The sequence below is a fragment of the Oreochromis aureus genome, linkage group 17, assembly GCF_013358895.1.
Source record: "Oreochromis aureus strain Israel breed Guangdong linkage group 17, ZZ_aureus, whole genome shotgun sequence".
NCBI lineage: Eukaryota > Metazoa > Chordata > Actinopteri > Cichliformes > Cichlidae > Oreochromis > Oreochromis aureus.
Window position 1 is genome coordinate 16,475,621 of NC_052958.1, and position 19,108 is coordinate 16,494,728.

Below are 19,108 nucleotides of genomic sequence, written 5' to 3' on the forward strand. Positions count from 1 at the left end.
TTGTATGTATTTATAATTAAAATATGTGACACTGGTATTCTTCCCAGAATTGTAATGACTGAAATTATACCTTGTATTATCCCTTTTAACAAAGATTGAAAAGTGAAGGAGACCCTATCATCATGATCGCCACAGAGATCTGTGAGACGAGCCAAATATGACTCAAATTAGCCTTATTGGCAAATAATCCACATTTGCTTCACACCTGTAGAAGCCAAGTAATGCAGTTTGATTGTAGTATTATCCAGAGTGCAGACGGCATGCTGTCATTCAGTGTGTTACATGAGAGGATTGAGTCCTGATCAACTGTAAGCAGAGAGGAGGGGGATTTCAGAGAGTGTCTGATTTACTTTCTAGATTGGCTCATTTTCTGTGAACCTATAAAACTGCGCGTTGGCAAACAGGTTTGTCTCTTAAGATTGTGTATCTCAGACAGTAATGCAGCTTTCACATGCACAAAGACAAGTCGTCTCTTACAGAATTTTGTTATTCATCTAGGTTTAATCCTAAGAGCATTGGCTTGAACGGCTTGACCGAAGAGGCTCTGCTCCAAATAAAACAGCGTTTGATGGATGTGCGCCTCAAACTGGGTCCATTCTGGGTCGATCGTGGCTCAAGAGTTGGGAGTTCGCCTTGTAATCGGAAGGTTGCCGGTTCGAGCCCCGGCTCGGGCAGTCTCGGTCGTTGTGTCCTTGGGCAAGACACTTCACCCGTTGCCTACTGGTGGTGGTCAGAGGGCCCGGTGGCGCCAGTGTCCGGCAGCCTCGCCTCTGTCAGTGCGCCCCAGGGTGGCTGTGGCTACAATGTAGCTTGCCATCACCAGTGTGTGAATGTGTGCGTGAATGGGTGAATGACTGGATATGTAGAGCGCTTTGGGGTCCTTAGGGACCATAAAAGCGCTATATAAATACAGGCCATTTACCATTCTTAGAAGAGAGGTTACCAGTGAGGCTGGCAGCATGCCACAAAATGGTCATGGTTGTCTCCTCTAATAACACATCAACTTATGCAAAGTCTGCTTACCTCTCAACTCATTTCAACTCGTGTACTGGGAAAGAGTCAGGTGTATCAGGTGGCTGAACCCCCATCCCTTCATATAATGTGGAAAAACATGATGCAAATGCAAAGGGTAAGGACTTTATCATTCAAGGGCAAAGCACAGGAGAGGCAGGGATTGCAAGTGCTGTGTCATCATCATGCAGGGAGACCATCTGAATGTTATTATGCTGTCTGATTTGAGTGCCAGCTTCAAGGGCATTTTCTGCCCAGGTACTGAAGTTCTTTGTGGCACTCAACCAGACTATCATTTCATTAATGCAAGACAAAAATATTTCCCTTTATTTACCCAGTCCTTAATAAGTGTACTTCTGATTCCTCACATTTTAACAATGTCCAGTCCGGAGGCTGTCTGTTGGCTCCAGGGTTACAGCTGTTTGCTAGCTCTGATGTCTAAGAAAGTCTGTTTTGTTTTACTGATCAAAGAGGATCAAATAGCACTTGAGGTTGGCTACTTGGAGATTTAGAGTTTTCTATATTGACAGTGTTCCACCTACACCTACAACTGAGCATTGACAAGCCTGTAGTGGTTCAAAGTATAAACATATGTTTATTTCTATAATCAAAGCAGCAAGTCTTGTTTCATCAGCGTATGTCCTCCTTTTAACACAATCACACCAGAGCCACAGATGGGCTACAGTAGGCACGCCTGTTGCATATATAATCCAATCACATATTCATGTTTTTCTTGAGTACTTTTAGTTTAGTTTTCACTGTTATTTTTTCTTTGTTGTTTTTTTTTCAGCTTCGTAAATTGGCAAAAATGCCATTCATTGTTAAATGTCATGCAATTTAGTATGATGACAAAGAGAAATCTCAGGCAGTGTAATTAGCAGGCAAGACATACCAGGCTATTTTTTTTATACTCCTCTCTGGCATCTGTACCGGCATGATTATCAAATGTTTTGATGTCAAGAGAGAGAAATGTTGACTGACAGGCCCGGCCAGGCTGGAGCACCAGATCATACAATAACTGACAGCAGAGACCCATCCTTTCTCCTTTACACAAAAAAGGAAAGAAAACAAAGCAAACAAAACATTTAATTATTCTTCCACAGCATCAACAGACACAGGCGGAGTAGAATGGATGTGCGGCAGTGAGCCTGACGGGGCCGTTTTTGAGTGTCAAAAGAGACGAAACGTAAACACTAACACCACAGAGTGAAGAAAGCCTTGATAGGAATGCAAAGATTAATTGAATATGCTAATTTGCTTTTTAGATACCTGTTTATGAAAATCCATTAAAATCATACACACAATAATATCCAGCAGCAGCTGAGTGCAGTGACCTTCACTGCTCGAGATATCTGTTTTCAGCCTTAATTGATAAATACTTTAGTGAGAGCTACAATTGTGCGTCTGTTCATTAACACTAAAAAATCCTGTTTGTTTTTTTTTATTTCACAGTAACCTCCATTCTGCTTGTAAAAGGCACCAAAAGCCTGTAGTATAGGATAATCCAGGATAATCTGTGGCCCTTTTAGATGTCTTTGCGTACCCACATTGCATGTTGGCAAAATTGTGTTTTTTACCTCACTATCCATAACAGGAACATCACCACAAACGAAAACATTGTGTCCTAGTTTGCATAATTAATCTTTCTGAAGAGAGAGGAGGTGTAAACTCCAGATGCCACTCTAAACAGAAAACAAGGCATCAGTATGCAAACAGCTGAAAAAACGGGGTGTACCAGACAGAGTCATACGGCGGTCCCATTACATCCCGTAAAAATACAAGTGCCCCCGTGCAAAGGTTTTGGCAAGACAGAAGTGTATTCATCTTTTCACTGTTTGCTAACAGCCTCATTGCTGCATTTCTGCCAGATTGTTTGAGCCAAATTCAAGTGGGCCTCAAAGCTGGCTGTTCTCAAGGCTGCCAGTCTAGTGGGAAGGAAACAACCAACTTCAGAGAAACAATCGAACCTGCTCCATCCATCCTTCAAACTGCACAGAGAGCTTGATTTAGAGAATGGCAAAGCCTCCTGTTTCTCAGGAGTAATATCTCCATACAGGATATTGGCTTTGTGTCCCTTCAGCTAAACAAAGAAGTAAGCATTGTTCCTTAAGCATTTGTCCGTCCGGTTTCTTATTAAATAGATGTTCAGATCTAAACACTAATATGAGCCTAGATTTAATATGGTGTGATTGTGTGTGTGTGTGTGTGTGTGTGTGTGTGTGTGTGTGTGTGTGTGTGTGTGTGTGTGTGTGTGTGTGTGTGTGTGTGTGTGTGTTTTTTATGAGACTGCCACTCCTATTGCATAGGGGTATTGAAGTATTCTCTGGTGTTGCACTGAGAAATATTTAATGTGTTGTCCAGAGGAACCAGATAAATGTGCAGTGGGATGGTCAGCTGTTGATCTCAACTACAAATATTTGAATCTCAGAAGACCTGGATGTAGCGGTCATGCAAAATATTTCGGTGATTATGCCTCTTGCCTGGCATTGTACTGTACTTTGAACTTCCCTACTATATGGACACCAGATAGTCTTAACTGTTAATAATGAAAGCCATGTGTGTGTTTTACCAAGAAAAATGTTGTTTTTCCTTTAAATAGATGAATTGCCCTTCTTAAAAAATCCATAATGACTAAGTGAAAATGAGGCTTTACAAAGATCCGCAAATATATTTAAATGAAAAAGTCCTCATTTGTGGAAGTATTTACCTCTTTTGCAGTGTGTTTCCTATAATCATGTGTGCCGCACTGTGTATGCTTTAATTAGCCTTAATGTTTCTGGAACCTGTGCCAAATTTCATGGAATGTGCACATAAGAGCAGGTAGATAGAAGCCACTTTTGAGTAAAAGGCATATTAAAGCCTACTTTGAATTTGTCAAATTACTTTTAAGGGACTCTGGTCTATCATCTGAAGAGACAAAGATGTTATTCTCTGGACAGAACTCCAAGCTCTGTGTCTAGCCTACATCAGGCACTGTCCTTCTGGCTAATACCATCCCTACTGGGAAGCATAAGTGTGGAAGACAACTAGGAAGGATCACTGCAGTCAAAATAGAAACACCCTTGAAGAAAAGGCCAGACTTATCCACAGTGTGTAAAGTCTCAGCTTAGGGCAAGATGCCTTTCTTCTCAACAATGTAGCTGGAAGACAAGTCTCTGACTGTCCTTGAGTAGCCCCATAAAAAGCCCAGAGTTAAACCTCACAGGACATCTGTGGAGAGGCCTGAAGAATCGCAGTTGACATACGGTTTATATCCAATCTGATGGAGCTTGAGAGGGTCTGCTGGGACGAATTTGACAAAGTTCCCCTGAGCTGTAATTGCTGCCAGGGAAGCAACAAGGCTCAAAGGTCTGAATGTTTGAAGTTTCACATCATTGACAGAATCAATTCTTTTTCGTGTGTAAATTTCAACATTTTTAATACGTCTTGGAAAATGTAAGGTGGCATATTTTCATTTGGTCATTGAAGTTATCAAGTCTACACTGGCAAAAATGATGAAATTATATATTTGACATTTTTAAATGGAACACACTGACCACAGTTTAGCAGAAAGTGGAGTAATCAGAATACTTTATGAATCAAATGCATTGTTGTATGGGTTGGTAGTGGTTGGGTATGAAGGCTTGAAATGATTCATTCTACATCTGGAAAAAAATATATGCGAGTTGCCTTAATTGAGGAACACAGGAAACACATTTTATTTCCAATATTCTTCCGTGCGGGTAGACTAGTCCTAAGAGTTTCTGGTTGGTTTATGTATTTATTTTAGTAGCTATGAAAACTAGCCTACGTCCAGACGGCCTGTATTGCACGCTCACTTTGAGGAATAGCATTGTTACCATAGACAATAGTTTCTTTGATGTGCATGCCAACATGGGTGATTGTACTTAGACGCATTGAAGTGTATATATCAGTCATCCAAATGTGTGTTTGTGTGCGCTGTCACTGAAAAAAAAAATATGCAGACTGCTTTTTTTCCTATGCTGCTTTAATATTATAATATTAAATTACTTGAGTTAGATTAAAGGTATTTAACTTAAGAGGTCTCTCTTTATTTAGGAAATTTGGATGGTTTCAGGTCATCCCTGGTTCAGTTTTACATAATTCTGTGGTCTAGAATACACTCGTAAATATACACTCATCAGCCAATTCATTAAAACCAGGTCAAACTCTGGCTTGACATCAAAACTGCTTTACTTTTTGGTGCTTAAATTCAACTAGGTCCTGGAAACTATGCTTAGTGATTCTGGTCCATATAGACATGATAGCATCACACAGTTGTTGCGGATTTACATCCATGGTACAGATCTATGGAAGCCATTTAACTGCACTGAACTCATTGTCATGTTCAAGAAACCACTTTGATATGATTTGAGTTTAGTGACATGGTTTGTTATCAAGCAGGAAACAACCATCAGGAAATGGTTATACACTGGTCATACACTGGTTATACATTACGCCACCGATTGGTGGTGTAATGGTGTGGAGCCATGCTTTGATGTTGTTTCTAACAAAGTATGAACCTACCATCCGAATGTTGCAATAAAAATTGAGACTAATCAGACCAAGCATCATTTTCCAATCTTTTGTTGTCCGAAAGCTGTCAGGGTGTTTGTTTTGAGTTTGTTTTGTATTTTTGATTTTCTTATATTAGAAGTTCTTGTGGTATTATTTAGTTACGGTTTAGTTGAGTTTTATTCTAGGTTTTGTCTCATCCATGTCTCTGTGATTTATGAGTCTTTTCCTGTCCTCTGTATAGTCTGTCTTGTCCTCTGTGTTTTACTTTCTGTTATGCCAGTGCTTTAGTCTCTACATGTGTTCCATGTCTCCTCAGGTATTTCATGTCTCTATGTCAAGCTTGTGTTGTCATGTCTACGTTCCATGCCATTTCCTGTTTTATTGTGAAAGTCCATGTCCTGTGTGCAGTGTGTCTACATTTGCTTCCCCTTGTCTTGTTAGGTCTGATTGGTCCCAGCTGTATTCCCCCCTGTTCCCCTTCTTCTCATTAGCCTTCTGTGTATTTAAGTCCTCTATTCAGTGTTGGGTTGTCTGTTTGTCTGGCTGCATGTTTCTGTGAGTTTCGGCTCTCCTCGAGCTCCTGTTCACGTTCATTTTCTGTGTACGTCACGTCCTAGTTTTTTATGTTCCTGTTGAGGCCATGTTCATGTAACATGTTTTAGTTTTGGCCAGTTTAGGTTTCAGGTTTTCTCCAGTTTGCTTTCCCTTATGTTTTTGTTTTGACATTAGCCGAAATAAACGGCTCGCTTTCTGTTATACTTTGACTTTCTCCCGTGTCTGCGTTTTTGGTCCACACCTCAAACAGACCAGTGATCCCCACCGTGACAAAAGCCTCAATTTCAGCTGAAAGAAGTGGCACCCAATGTGGTCTTCTGCTGCTGTAGACCATCTGTTTCAAGGGCCAGGATGTTGTGCTTTCAGAGATGCTCCTCTGCATACCTTGGCTTGCTCATTTGAGCTGCTTTTGCTCTCTTATCAGCTTCCTATGCAGTCTCCATGACTCTGGTCATGGATCAACAAGGCATTTTCACCCAGAGAAATGTGCGCCCACTGGACCTTTTCTTCAGATATGGCTGTGTGGGGAAAATCCCAGGAAATTAGCATTTTATTGATAAATTTGCTTGAAAATGTCAGCACTGGTCTCCAGTTCTAATAACACTGATGTTTACTGAAACTGACACCAACATGAGCAATTTCTGAAGAATACCATCTATATACTGTAAATGGGCTCCTACACTCTTTGGACAGCATTGTTTGTTGCCAATGATGAGTATATACGTAACATGAAGACACTGACACTTTGACACAAGGCTTTAGTCCACAGACAAGCAGTGAAACTGCCATGATAAAAATGTTTGAACTCCCCTCCAGCAGACCCCCGGGATGAGTGTTTGCTGTGGATATTAGTGTGACAGCAGGACAACATGAGATGGGTCCTTTGAATAGAGAGCACAGAATGAAAGTTGGGTTAGCTGTGATGGTGCAATAGCTTTGAAAGCTGTGAAATAGACTAAAACACACAGATCTGAATTTTAGGGTTTTTTTTTTTCCCTTTAGGATAATGAAACGTGAACGGTCCCATCATGCCAAATTTGTTTTAGCTTCAAGAGGGCTGCCGTTGCTCACTGTAATTTAGAAACTCAGCCAATCATTTTGGTGACATATATGAAGTCTTCTTGATTCATAGCGTATCTGCTACATTTGTTTATTTCTGTTGTATCAGTTTATTTTGTGGTAATGATTGTAACTGCAGTTGTCTATGTTGATTATTGGGACATTGACTTGATAGGATATGATTTAAGTGATATTAATTACGCATTCTTTGTTAGCATTTGGCACCAGAACCCTCAGGCACCATACTCACTGTAAAGGGCCTGCTCTTGACCTCTCCACTATAAAAAAAATAGACATTTCTTTAGGTCCTCTCCACCTAGATTACTGGATGCTAATGCCAGTGAGGCTGACTGGTTTCCCCAGGCATTTGAAGTCTATTTTGGGACCAAGTATCCCAGTGGGTACATGGTGAGGTGTTTTTCAAGCCGACATGTCTGTTACACATTCATGAAACACCTTTTCAGTAAAAGCACAGAGTTGGCTTTCAAAGCCCTCCTGCTGTCCACTGGTAAATATCAGCTGCTAATTAGTGGCTGATATGTACCAGTTATTTTACTCAGATATATTTGGCAGCTTGTCTTACATTCACAAAGATTGCTTCATTACGTTCAACATAATTTCTCACAACTTTCTGAAAGTGATAACATTCAACCTATAGATTTGCTTTATTGGACATGTCTATTTCCAAATTAAAAAAAAAAAAAGCCAAAGGAAGAAAATGCAAGAAATGCTGAAGGTGCTTCCACATTTTGCTACGAGACCAGGCTGTTATTTTTTTCTACCAGTCCTGTTAATGGCATGTAGTTTTTACACCTTTGGATATGGTGCAATATTGCCACCCCTGTACAAAACGAATGTTTCCTTAGGCAATTCTTCAACTTTCTTAAGGGTCGCTGCTCCCTGACCGAAAAAAAAACAATCCCCAAGTTTCTCTTTAATAGCACCAACCTTGCAGGGCCAGTTAGGAAGCACTATGACGCCAGCGTACAGTACAGCTTTGATCTTGTACGTTCTGGGCTTGTGGGGGTTCTGGAAAATGAAATTAAAAGGATTAAATTGTGACCACCTACATAACCAAGTGGCTGCGTATCACATGGAAGTACCTCCTACAATCTCAAGTTATCCTCTTGTTTGACATACCGTGTTGGTTTTGCATGTTTGGCTGGATCAAACACAAGCACCTGTTGTATAAACATGTTCCTCTCATCTCTTTTTATTATGAGCCTCAAAGATCCAGTGACGAGTATCCAGTGTAGTCAGACTCATTTTTGAGAACCGTGTAGGGACAGGTATGAATAGTTATGGTTTCTTTTTGTTACGATTTCTATTGCGTGTTTGTCCTTTGAACCTATTTAAGGGTACCAACATGTGTTGTTCGTTACTGCTGCACTGCTACACAATGTGCCATCTGCTTCCTGTAAATGAGACCACCGATGCCTGTCACCAATTATTGTAAGATGTATTAACATTTTAAAACAGAGGCTTGAGGTTAAGATACAAATCAGTTTCATAATATTTGAAAAAAAAAAAATGATTGAAACCCAAGCTAATTGAGTTTAAAATTAGGGTAAACCCAATTATTTCTTATGGAACTGAAGGACAAAATGAGAATTGGGATGAAAAAAAGTAATACATTTATTTTAGAATGGAAACTGCTGTAGGAGGAAATTAGAGACATTATAATAATAATTTAAAAGCATTGTATTCAGGATGAGTTCTGGTCTAATCTGCTAAAAATGAAAGTTTACAAGCTATGTTTACTAAATTTTGTTGAGTCATCTGCAGCTGTTATGTCTTTCTGTTAATTTAAATGTAAATACTGTTTGACAAAAAGGTGCGTTTGTTATGTTTATACATATACAACATTTAGTAAAAGAGGAAAAAGCTTGTCTTAGTCCTACAGTGTGGTTAGGATGGATTTGAAAGCATGTAGTTTAATTTCCTCGAATTGCCTGACATAACATACCACCTCTAAGCTTACTCACTGAAGTTAATAGTGGACACTGAAAGATTTAACAGTATGAACTACATTAATTAGCGGCTACTAGCAATTAACCACCATAAAACCTCTGCCTTTGGGCGCAAGTAGTTTTTATTTAAAACTTTATCTAATAGTCTGTGGCTAATACTGGACATCTTTATTAAAAAATCCTACAGTGACCCACTAATTTAATTTTCAGGGAAGCCTCAGTCGTATGCCTTCATTTGGCCCATTTCATTACATTTAAAAAAACACTGGTGGGATTACATAAGCCATTTAAAAAACATTGGTTTTACTCTTACCCTGTATTTGTCAGCACAGATTACATATCTCCTGTTAGTGCAGATGTTTTTTTTTTATAATGACACTGTGAAATTTGTTTTTCAGTGAGCTGGAAGAGGAAGACAGGAAGGAACCTCTTTGACTGAAGATACTGTAAGTGTCAGGCCAGTAGGCTTTTCATCAGATCTGTCATTTGACCTGTATGGAATATGGACAGGGCCTTTAGTGTACACCCTTTACCCCATGCTATACGCTCCCAAATTCCAATTTTCTACCAATTGTGTAGTTTATAAAAATGCCTTAATTATATTTACCGAAAATGACATCTTGCCCTCTGTTATTCTCTGATGCACGCACACAGTATCAATCAAATCAGTAAATCCAACAGGGAGCCAGAATGCTTGATGGCCTCTGGTCTCGTTTGAGATGCAGACATTGTCCTGTTGCCTCCTTTAATGAGATCTGGAGGCGTGCAATCTAATATTCACCAGTGAGGCTCCAACATGGCCCCTGAGCCTGTAGCCCAGAAAGCTGTGTGTTAATTCAATGAAGTGAAGTCAGCTGTGATCAGAAGGACCGCAGTGGCCATTCAGTCAGGTGGATGAGCGCCACTGGCTTTTGTGTTTTCTGTTTATTCGTTATTTAGTAGGCCGGACTTTTACTTGAATGTTTGGATAAATATTTCAAGCAATTCAATCAAGCAGAACTGCTTTGGGATTGAATCTTAGAAACCGACACACTGGGGGCAACAAAGGTACATAAAGCCTGTCTATGAATAGCAAACATGAACAGTGCAGAGAGAATTGCTTATTGCACTTAAAATAACAACACAGTCTCCCAACAGTTTGTGAAATAGTCACGACTTGTAATCGACGGGTTTGTGCCTCTGGACACTAGATTTTCAAGTGGGATTTTCCGCGGAGTGAATCATTTTGCTGCTCCCAAGTTCAAGTCCTAAACATTTGTATTGTTTTTCAATATGTCAATAACTAAAAAAATACTTTACTTGGTTACATTTAGACATTTAAAATGACCTAGTTATGATTAGAATATAGAAATGCATTTGTTAGGTTTAAACAGAAAATACTTTTTTAGGTTTAGGCAATAACACTATTGTGTTTCCCTGCTCGGTCTGTACTGAATATCTGCTGCAGACCTGAAATGTACTTTCTTTTGAAATACACTACTTCAAAAGTTGTGGTGCCAAATTATCTCTATAAACACAAAGAAATAGTGGGGTTTTTTGTGACTACTTCATGTTGCTATGACAGCAGGCTGAAAACTGAAGTTTATCTTCCCTTCAGGCAGTGAGATTAATTACACAAACACCAACATACGATACGGATACTATATGGAAAAAAGTCTTGGGTCACACCTTTTGATCTCTCAGTTTAAGTTTTTTCAGCCACCTTACCTCAGGTGTGTAAAATCAAGCAGCTGGCCTTGCAGTCTGCCTTTACACATATCTGTGAAAGAATGGGTCACTTTAAAGAGTGCATCAGGTGACTGCGTGACATTTCTTCCATACTAATGATATTTCCTCTGTTTTTATTTTGTTAGTTTTCCAAGTTGGCAAAATCATTGTAGTTAGGTGTTCATTTGTTTTTGTTTTTATTTTAGTAAACTTAAATGTTTTTCTCATGCAGTTTTAGTTTCTAGTTTAATTTTCATCAACTATAATAAGCCTGGTGTAAAACTCAGTAGCTGTGAAATTCCAAACATCAACACAAAAAATGGGACCTTTATGGCTTGGGCTTCTATGGCTATACAGCTCCTGTAAGTTTGATGTGTAGGTAGCCCAGTACACACGGTGTATGCATCCAATTAGGAAAAGGCATGTGGTAATCTGTTCTAGTTCAAATTATGTGGCTTTCATGAAGTGGAGGCTGGCCTCCTGCTGAGGCTGGAATAATCTGAATAATCAAGGACATTCATAATTTGAGTGGTGAGGGTTTATTACATTTTCTGCTATCTTCTCATACCTGTTTGTAGAGGACAGTAAACCTTGAGAGATTACTACTGTATATCAATATTAGTCCTGACTACTGTCTCTGCTTTTGGCTTTTTGGTTTGAAGTCGGTCATCGTTCCTGCTTTGTTGCTAGTAGCCACTCAAGACGTTTATCTATAGTAACATCCTGCGGTAATTTGCTTTTGGTTTGTAATGTAGCCTGTAAACAAACAACTACAGACTTGTATTAAAAGCAGCAGAAAGTTAAACTTGGCAATTTTGAGATGCTGTGCTTATTTTTTCCCAAACTGCTTCTTCATTTTTATGAAAAAAATCCCACTAGAATAAAGGTCATCTAACCCTGTTCTTTGTGTGGACTGCAGGTAACAGCAGTTACATTACCTCCACTATGAAAGCATCAGTTCTAACTGTAGCAAATTAAAAGGAGTGTTATGCTCAGTATTGTGCTCAAAAGAAGTGTAAAATAGTTTATTTGGACTTGCTAAATATTAATTCATGCAGAATAATTCAGAATAATTCTCTTGAGTTTCTCTATACATAAGTGTACATTTGCAGATAGCACTAATTAGCACTGTGATATGAAGCAGTGTAGCACCCACTCCTATCTGATGATGATGATGATAGTTCCTGCGTCTGTCCCAGCTGTCAACCATGATTGATGGACTGTGCACTTCCCACCTCCAGTTGCCGGTGCTCACTGCTGTTTACCTGATCTCACATCCAGAGATGTTTAAGCCGCCTCACATTAGCAAGCATATTAATCATCCTTCATGCCATATGATTGGGTTAAATCCTAGTGTACCCAGGCTCTACGTTTTGCCGGAGGGTAACAGAAAGATGAGCGCACTTATTCCCCTTTTAAACTCATTTAATGTTTGTCAGCCACTGAAAAAAGAGTCTGGCTAACACACAGGTTCACTGCGCTTCAAAATAAAAACAACATGACCAGAAATGTGTTCAACAAATTACCCATATGACGAAAGACGAGCCTTAATGGCTTCCAAAGTTAAAGTGTAGTGTTTCAGAGGTGATTCATTGTTTCTTCGCTTAAAGTAAACATCTTTGGGATTATTAAAAAAAAGGAAAAGTTTTTTTCCATTTAGTAATTTGGTGGTGTTTTCACAGCCGTTTTTGTTGGTGTAGTATTTTGCAGATATTTTATAGCGTTTGACCGAGAAGGCTGTATAACCTTCTGGCATTTTCAGTGCGCAGAAAGCAGAGAACAGTGTGCTGAGCCATTTTAAATTTCACATTACTTTAACATCTAATAAGTGGCTGATGTGTTCACCTCCCCTCATCTAACTGCTAAAAGTGTGATGTTTTGGAAAATAGCAGAAGCACTTTGTAGATGCACGGTAATCATGTAAGCCAAAGACGAGTCACATTTATGTAATTTACAGTGGTGTTTTTGCTGTGGTTGTTTTTATTTACAGTTTGCAGATGCACTTACAGTACTGTGCAAAAGTCTTGAGTCACCACTCAACTCTTTATATTTTACTAGGAAAATATAAAATGGGTGCAATGATTTACTGATTTACATACACGTAAATATAATACAATTCTAACAAGCTAGCTCTAACAAGTTAATATTTGACAAAACACAACCTGAACTTTCTCAGTCAAGTCTTGATGCATGCTCAATCATCCAGGTAGGGAAATCTCAAAAAGTTGATTCTGTTGATCTGGATGGAGCGTGGAGCCAAGGAGGCCATTTACGTGAAAAGGGAAAGACCATCTCTGAATCGAGGAGGGGGCCTAAGGGTGCATCTTTCAGCGTCTTACAATGCTGTGATTGCAGCCATTCCCCAACTCTCTATGAATGGTTCTCATTGCCATTGATCAGTGGACTTTGATCAATGGTCATGACAATTTGAATGTTGATGATTAAAAAAACTGACCTCACCGCCCATTGTTATCCAGTGGTGCTAGTTTCAGTCGTGAAATTGTACTGTTTATAAGGGTGGGGAAACCTGCAGTCAGCTGAGAGTGAAGAAGTCACTTGGATGAGTGACGAAACGTTTCTCCACTGAAAACGCTACGTCCAGTAAAGTTCTGCATATTTTACTGGGGTTTGAGTTGCTGTTTGTTTTCAGGGTCAATAGACGGTCTTTAACAATCTAATTTGACTGGCTGCTGTCTAACTTTTTGAACTATTTGGCTCGTCCTATAAGTCGGTAAAGTAATTGCTTGGAATGTCTAATAGCATCATAGAGTTTCCAGGAAACTGTTCATCTGTGGTGGTGCACCATCTTGCTGGAAAAGCTCAGGGAACGTGCCAGCTTCAGTGCATAAAGAGGGAAACACATCATCATGTAGCAATTTCAAATATCCAGTGGCCTTGAGGTTTCCATTGATGAAGAATGGACCCACTATCGTTGTACCCCATATACCACACCAAACCATCACTTTTGTTGTTCCAACAGTCCTGGAGGGATCAATCCAATGTGGGTTAGTGTCAGACCAGTAGCGGTGGTTTTGTTTGTTAACTTCACCATTCACATAAAAGTTTGCCTCATCACTGAACAAAATCTTCTGCGTGAACTGAGGGTCCTGTTCCAATTTTTGTTTTGCCCATTCTGCAAATTCTGTGCGCCGATCTGGGTCATCCTCGTTGAGATGCTGCAGCAGCTGGAGTTTGTAAGGGTGCCATTTGTGCCGAAGGGATGTTCGACTAATGCCACTCTCCAGTAACATGCAGCGAGTGCTCCGCTAGTGGGCTCTTGCTGAATGAAGCTAGGACAGCCACTGATGTTTCTTCATTAGTGACAGTTTTCTTGCGTCCACATTTTGGCAAATCCAACACTGAACCAGTTTCACAAAACTTAGCAAGCAGTTTGCTAACTGTAGCATGGGAGATGGGTGGTCTCGTAGGGTGTCTTGCATTGAAATCTGCTGCAACACCCGGTTACTGCGTTCACCAGATATCAACACAATTTCGATCCGCTCCTCACATGTTAACCTCTTCGACATGTCAATGGCTGTGAACAAAGAGTAACTTGTAAATAACTCATGAAAGAATAAAGTTACGTTGAAACCAAGCACACCATTGTTTTTCTTGTGACATTACCAATAAGTTTGATGTGTCACATGGCCCTCTTCCTATTGAAAAAACAAAAGTTGTATCCAAGATGGCCGACTTCTAAATGGCCACCATGGTCACCACCCATCTTGAGGAGTTTGCCCCCTCACATATACTAATGTGCCACAAACAGGAATTTAATATCACCAACCATTCCCATTTTATTATGGTGTATCCATATAAATGGCCCACCCTGTAGATTATGACCCACTGCAGATTTAATCAAATCCACATCTACCACATTTTCAAACTGGTAAGAAAACACTTAGTTTTTTGGGGGGTGGGAGGGGGCGCAAATATAATGACATTTCCTTGAACTCAGTTGTTATTTTAATTTTTAACTAGTAAGTATAGAGAACACAGTAAATATAGTACTTCATAAATATCAGCAGATATCAGTTGTGAGCTTGTTAACATGCTGAAGTGAGCATTTAGCTCAAAGCAGCACTTAGAACTGCTAGCTTGGTTGCAGAGACTATTACTCCTGTTACTGAGATTAAAATGGAATCTTAATAACACCGAGGCTGACATAATTGCTTTTTGCATATCCCACCATATTAAAGTGAAATGCATGGTACCGGCTTGATTATAAAGATGGTGATAAAGATAATAGTAATCTCTTGGGAAATCTCATTTAGGTTTAACCTTATTTGTTAAAGAAATACCCAAAGATAAGCTGGCAGATAGGTTGCCCATTAAAAATGTCAAGCATCAATGAAAACTAATTCTTTTTTGGTACCAACATGTTTTTTTTTAACTTAGACTATAGGTCAAACCAAGTACAAACAAATGAGGAAAAATTTGGATGTTATTGAACTTAAGGGGAAACCGAGTTAAAGCGGGTTTTCATAACAATTTCTAACTATTGCTAGCTTTGTAAGTGGCTGATATTTCCCAGACTAAACCTCTATCAGTCACATTCTCATTCACTTTTTAAGCTTGTCATTGCCGGCACAAAATTAAATCCTCCTTCTCCACTGTCAAGCTTAGTATTCGGCAGTGTTTTCTTTTCAGAGGGGCAGACAGCAAGTCCTTGTTCTCCATTTTAATCTTGCTGCTATTTCATTTCCTGCCCTGCTCATTGAATCAAATTTGAGTCAGCTATTTGATAATGATGCGGTGTCACTGAGTTTCATGTAACATGCAGAACTGGGAATGTTCAACACAACAAAGCCGTAGTTTTGAAACTGATGCTACGTGTTATAACTTAGTCTGTGAAGACCAAAGTAATTCCTTGTGTCATTTAAAAAAAAATTGTGGACTTGTGTTTGTGATTGCATGAAATTTTTTCCTCATTCCACAATCAGCTGGTTGCTCAGAGGATGAGCCTTCAACACCCTCAACCTCCTGACTTTTTACAGCAAGGTGAATGTGTAGCATTTGCCTTGCATTGACCCTGCAGGTTGCTTCCTCCCTGGTGGGAGGCAAACTGTCTACTCCAATACAATCCAAGAATACAAATATGGAGCTGAAAATGAGTATAGCATGTCCCCTTTCATATATTTAAACTATAGTTTCACATGGCCCATAAAGATTACATATATTCTCTAAAGAAATGTGCTTTTTGTGTTCTTCAGTGGCTTGAGGGTGCCACATAGTGTTTTTAGTAACCATCAGATTGGATGGCTTGTCAATGCAGCTCTATGATCCTTATTTGGTGAGAGGGGGGGGACAAATCCCCCTTGGATAAGCTTAAGAGAAGACAGCACATGTGGAAAGATGGCCTGGCATGTTCAAAATGGCCACAGGGAAGCCATTTCCCACAATGCTCCCATTCCCCTGGCTCGTTGGTGTCGATCTGTCCTTTGTGAGCCAAAGCGTTTGAGACACATTGCGGTCACCATGGGCTGGAGGAGATATGACAAATACAAAAGACCGACCCTGATTCCTCTTCTCCCCCTTGAGAGAGGAACGTGTGGCTCATTGATAGTGTGTGAGCTGAGCTGTCGAAGGCACTTCTGGTTTCTTTGGATGGCTGTCAAATTCATTAGTTAAGTTTCAGAAAATTTGCATACATGTTTCGCAGTAAGAAGCCCAGCTGCACTCTAATAAAACTGGATGAATTTCAGTTGCTCACAGGCCTTGCAGTGCAGCAAGTCTTTGCTTTGATAACAGGAACCACTAATATAGGAAAAATGTGATAATAAGACAGTTAACTGCTGTGCTGACTTAACTAAACAGGAGGGTAAAATACTTTTCGTAATTGAATTAAATTAAGTCAGTTAAAATTGAATATATTTAAAGTGGAGCATTTGATTGGATTAATTTGGTTATTTTTTAAGCCAAATTGATTGAAGCACTTAGATAAAGTACAGATAACGTATAAATAAACCACTACTGAAACTGACATCTAGCTTTGGTGACGCTAACATAGTGGGCATATCACTGGTTGGAGAACAGATTGAGTCTGCCACCCCCGGTTTGCACAGGTGTGTTGGAAAACTTCAACTTCTGAAATTTTCTCCTCAAGTCTGGACAGGAATAGAAATGCAACAGTGTGAAAGGGCACCGCCAACTCCCAGTGTGTGCGAAATTGAAAGAAGGTTTTCTTACGCCTTGAGTTTGTCTCATGAAAGATAGCTTCGTGGTGTCGGATAACTCGCAGGGACCAAATACAGGAAGGCTAACACACACAGTGACACACCACTGCCATCACATTCACATTGTTTTTGATTTGAACTTGTGTTCAAGAAATCTGTGTCTGTGCTCCAGATCACAGCAGGTACACTGATGACATAAACATACCTCTTTATCTTCACCAAAGTCTGTCCGTCTGTCCGTCCAGCCATTTTCTGCAGTTCGGGTCGCTAGGGCAGCAGTCTGACCAGAGAATCCCAGCATTCCCTCGGCCGAGCCATCTCTTCCAACTCATCTGGGGGGACAGCGAGTGGTTCCCAAGGCAGCCAAGAGATATACAGTACTTTCTCCAGGTTGTCCTGGGTCTGCCCTGGGGCTTCCTCCTATCAGGAGATATCTGGAATATCTCACCCAGAAGGTGTTCAGGAGGCATCCTAGTCAGAGGCCTGAACTACCTCAACTGGTTCATTTTGATGTGGAGGAGCAGATGTTCTACTAAGTGTCCTTCTTGGTTGACCGAGCTCCTCACCCTATCTCTTAGGGAGGCCAGCTAAACTATGAGCAAAACTAATTTCCACCACTTGATGTCTGTGACCTTGTTTTTTCGGTTACAACCCGATCTGTCTGTCAGTCTCCACTCTCCCTTCACTTGTGAACAAGACAAGATAATTAAGATTCTCCACCTCGCAAAGTAACTTGTCCCTGACTCACAGTAGGCACTCCAACCTTTTCCGGACGAGAATCATTGTCTCGGACTTGGAGGTGCTGATTCTTATGCTACATGCTCGGCTGAGAAGGGCTGGGGAAGCTGGATGTCACCGCCTGATGAAGACAACAGAATAACATCATCTGCAACAAGCAAAGATGAAAAAGCGCTTGGGCCCACTTCTGTGCTTCCATGCCCAGATTTTTAAGTAAAGTTCAAAGTTGCTTTGAAGACAGTAACTGAGTGGAGGAAGTCGCAGACCTGGTCCTCATCTTTGAAGTGACCATTTCAAAGTCATGCCATCGACACCAAACACTGTTTTGCCAAGAGTGATTGTAGCACTCTTGGCAAAACAGTGATGATGAGGATGAAAGATGAATGAGAAGCAACAAGTTAAGCCAGAAGTTGTGCGGCAGAACAATATGAAAAATGGGCAGAAAGGTTGGGGCAACGAAACAAAAATAAATGGATGGTGTTATGCATTTAGACACAAAAGGGGGTGCTTGGGTTGTCGTCCTGCTACTGAACTTCACATAAATCAGTTTGAAATGATCTAATCTTTAATCACCACCCCCCACACACACACCCAAATACCCAAAAAACAGTGCTCGTTTTCAGCTTTTTCTCTGTGTTGTCTTTTTTCTTTAACTGGTTCATTGAATCCAAACACTGTGGGACGACAAGCTAGCGACAAGCTAGCGGCTCGTAAGCTGTTTACAAGCCCTAAATAGCTCATATTGAACAAAACAAAAAAGTTTGACAGAGTAAATCCTCCTGCTATGACAAACTGTTGATAGTTTCTAAAGTAAATGTTCTACACTTGCAAAAACACCAACATTAGCTATGAATATGATATTAATACTTGATGATTGAAACTGTGAAGAAACAAAGAGAGAAGGAAAGAGACAGAAGGAGCCATTGTCCCGGCCCGGTCCACTGATTGCTGGCAGGAAGAGGGAAATTGTCTCCAGCACCAAAGGTGGCAGAAACCACGGCGAGCATCATATTAAGAGGACCAAAGCTGCTGCATTCTAATCTGTTCTTCAACTATGTGAAACAGCTAGGGCAGGTAAGCTTCTCAAACTGCTCTTAGATCAGCTTCTGGTGACTCACCACGATGCCTGAGCCCGAGGCACTTCCAAACCGAATCGATGTCAATATTAAGCAACATTTGTTTTTGTGTTAACACCACAGGGACGCCAAAACATCTGAAACTGGGGGAAACTTAAAACAGATTGAGTGGGCCGGTGTAGGTGTGAGGTACGGTCTGTGGGTTTAATCCATCACTCCACTCCTTGGGGAGTGTGGGTAGAGCTGCTTTTCAGCTCAGGGATTAAGCTACTGCTTGGTAGATATTCAAAGAGTAGCA

At 40.3% G+C, this 19,108-nt stretch overlaps 1 protein-coding gene across 2 annotated transcripts in view; it reads left to right on the forward strand.

Annotated features, from left to right (window-relative positions):
• Nucleotides 1-19,108, forward strand: part of syt1a (synaptotagmin Ia) — a 205,659-nt gene that overhangs the window by 41,608 nt on the left and 144,943 nt on the right. For both annotated transcript variants that reach the window (XM_031746337.2, XM_031746338.2), the window contains exon 2: nucleotides 9,512-9,559. The gene's annotated coding sequence lies outside the window, so the exon portion shown is untranslated. The remainder of the gene's footprint in view (nucleotides 1-9,511; nucleotides 9,560-19,108) is intronic.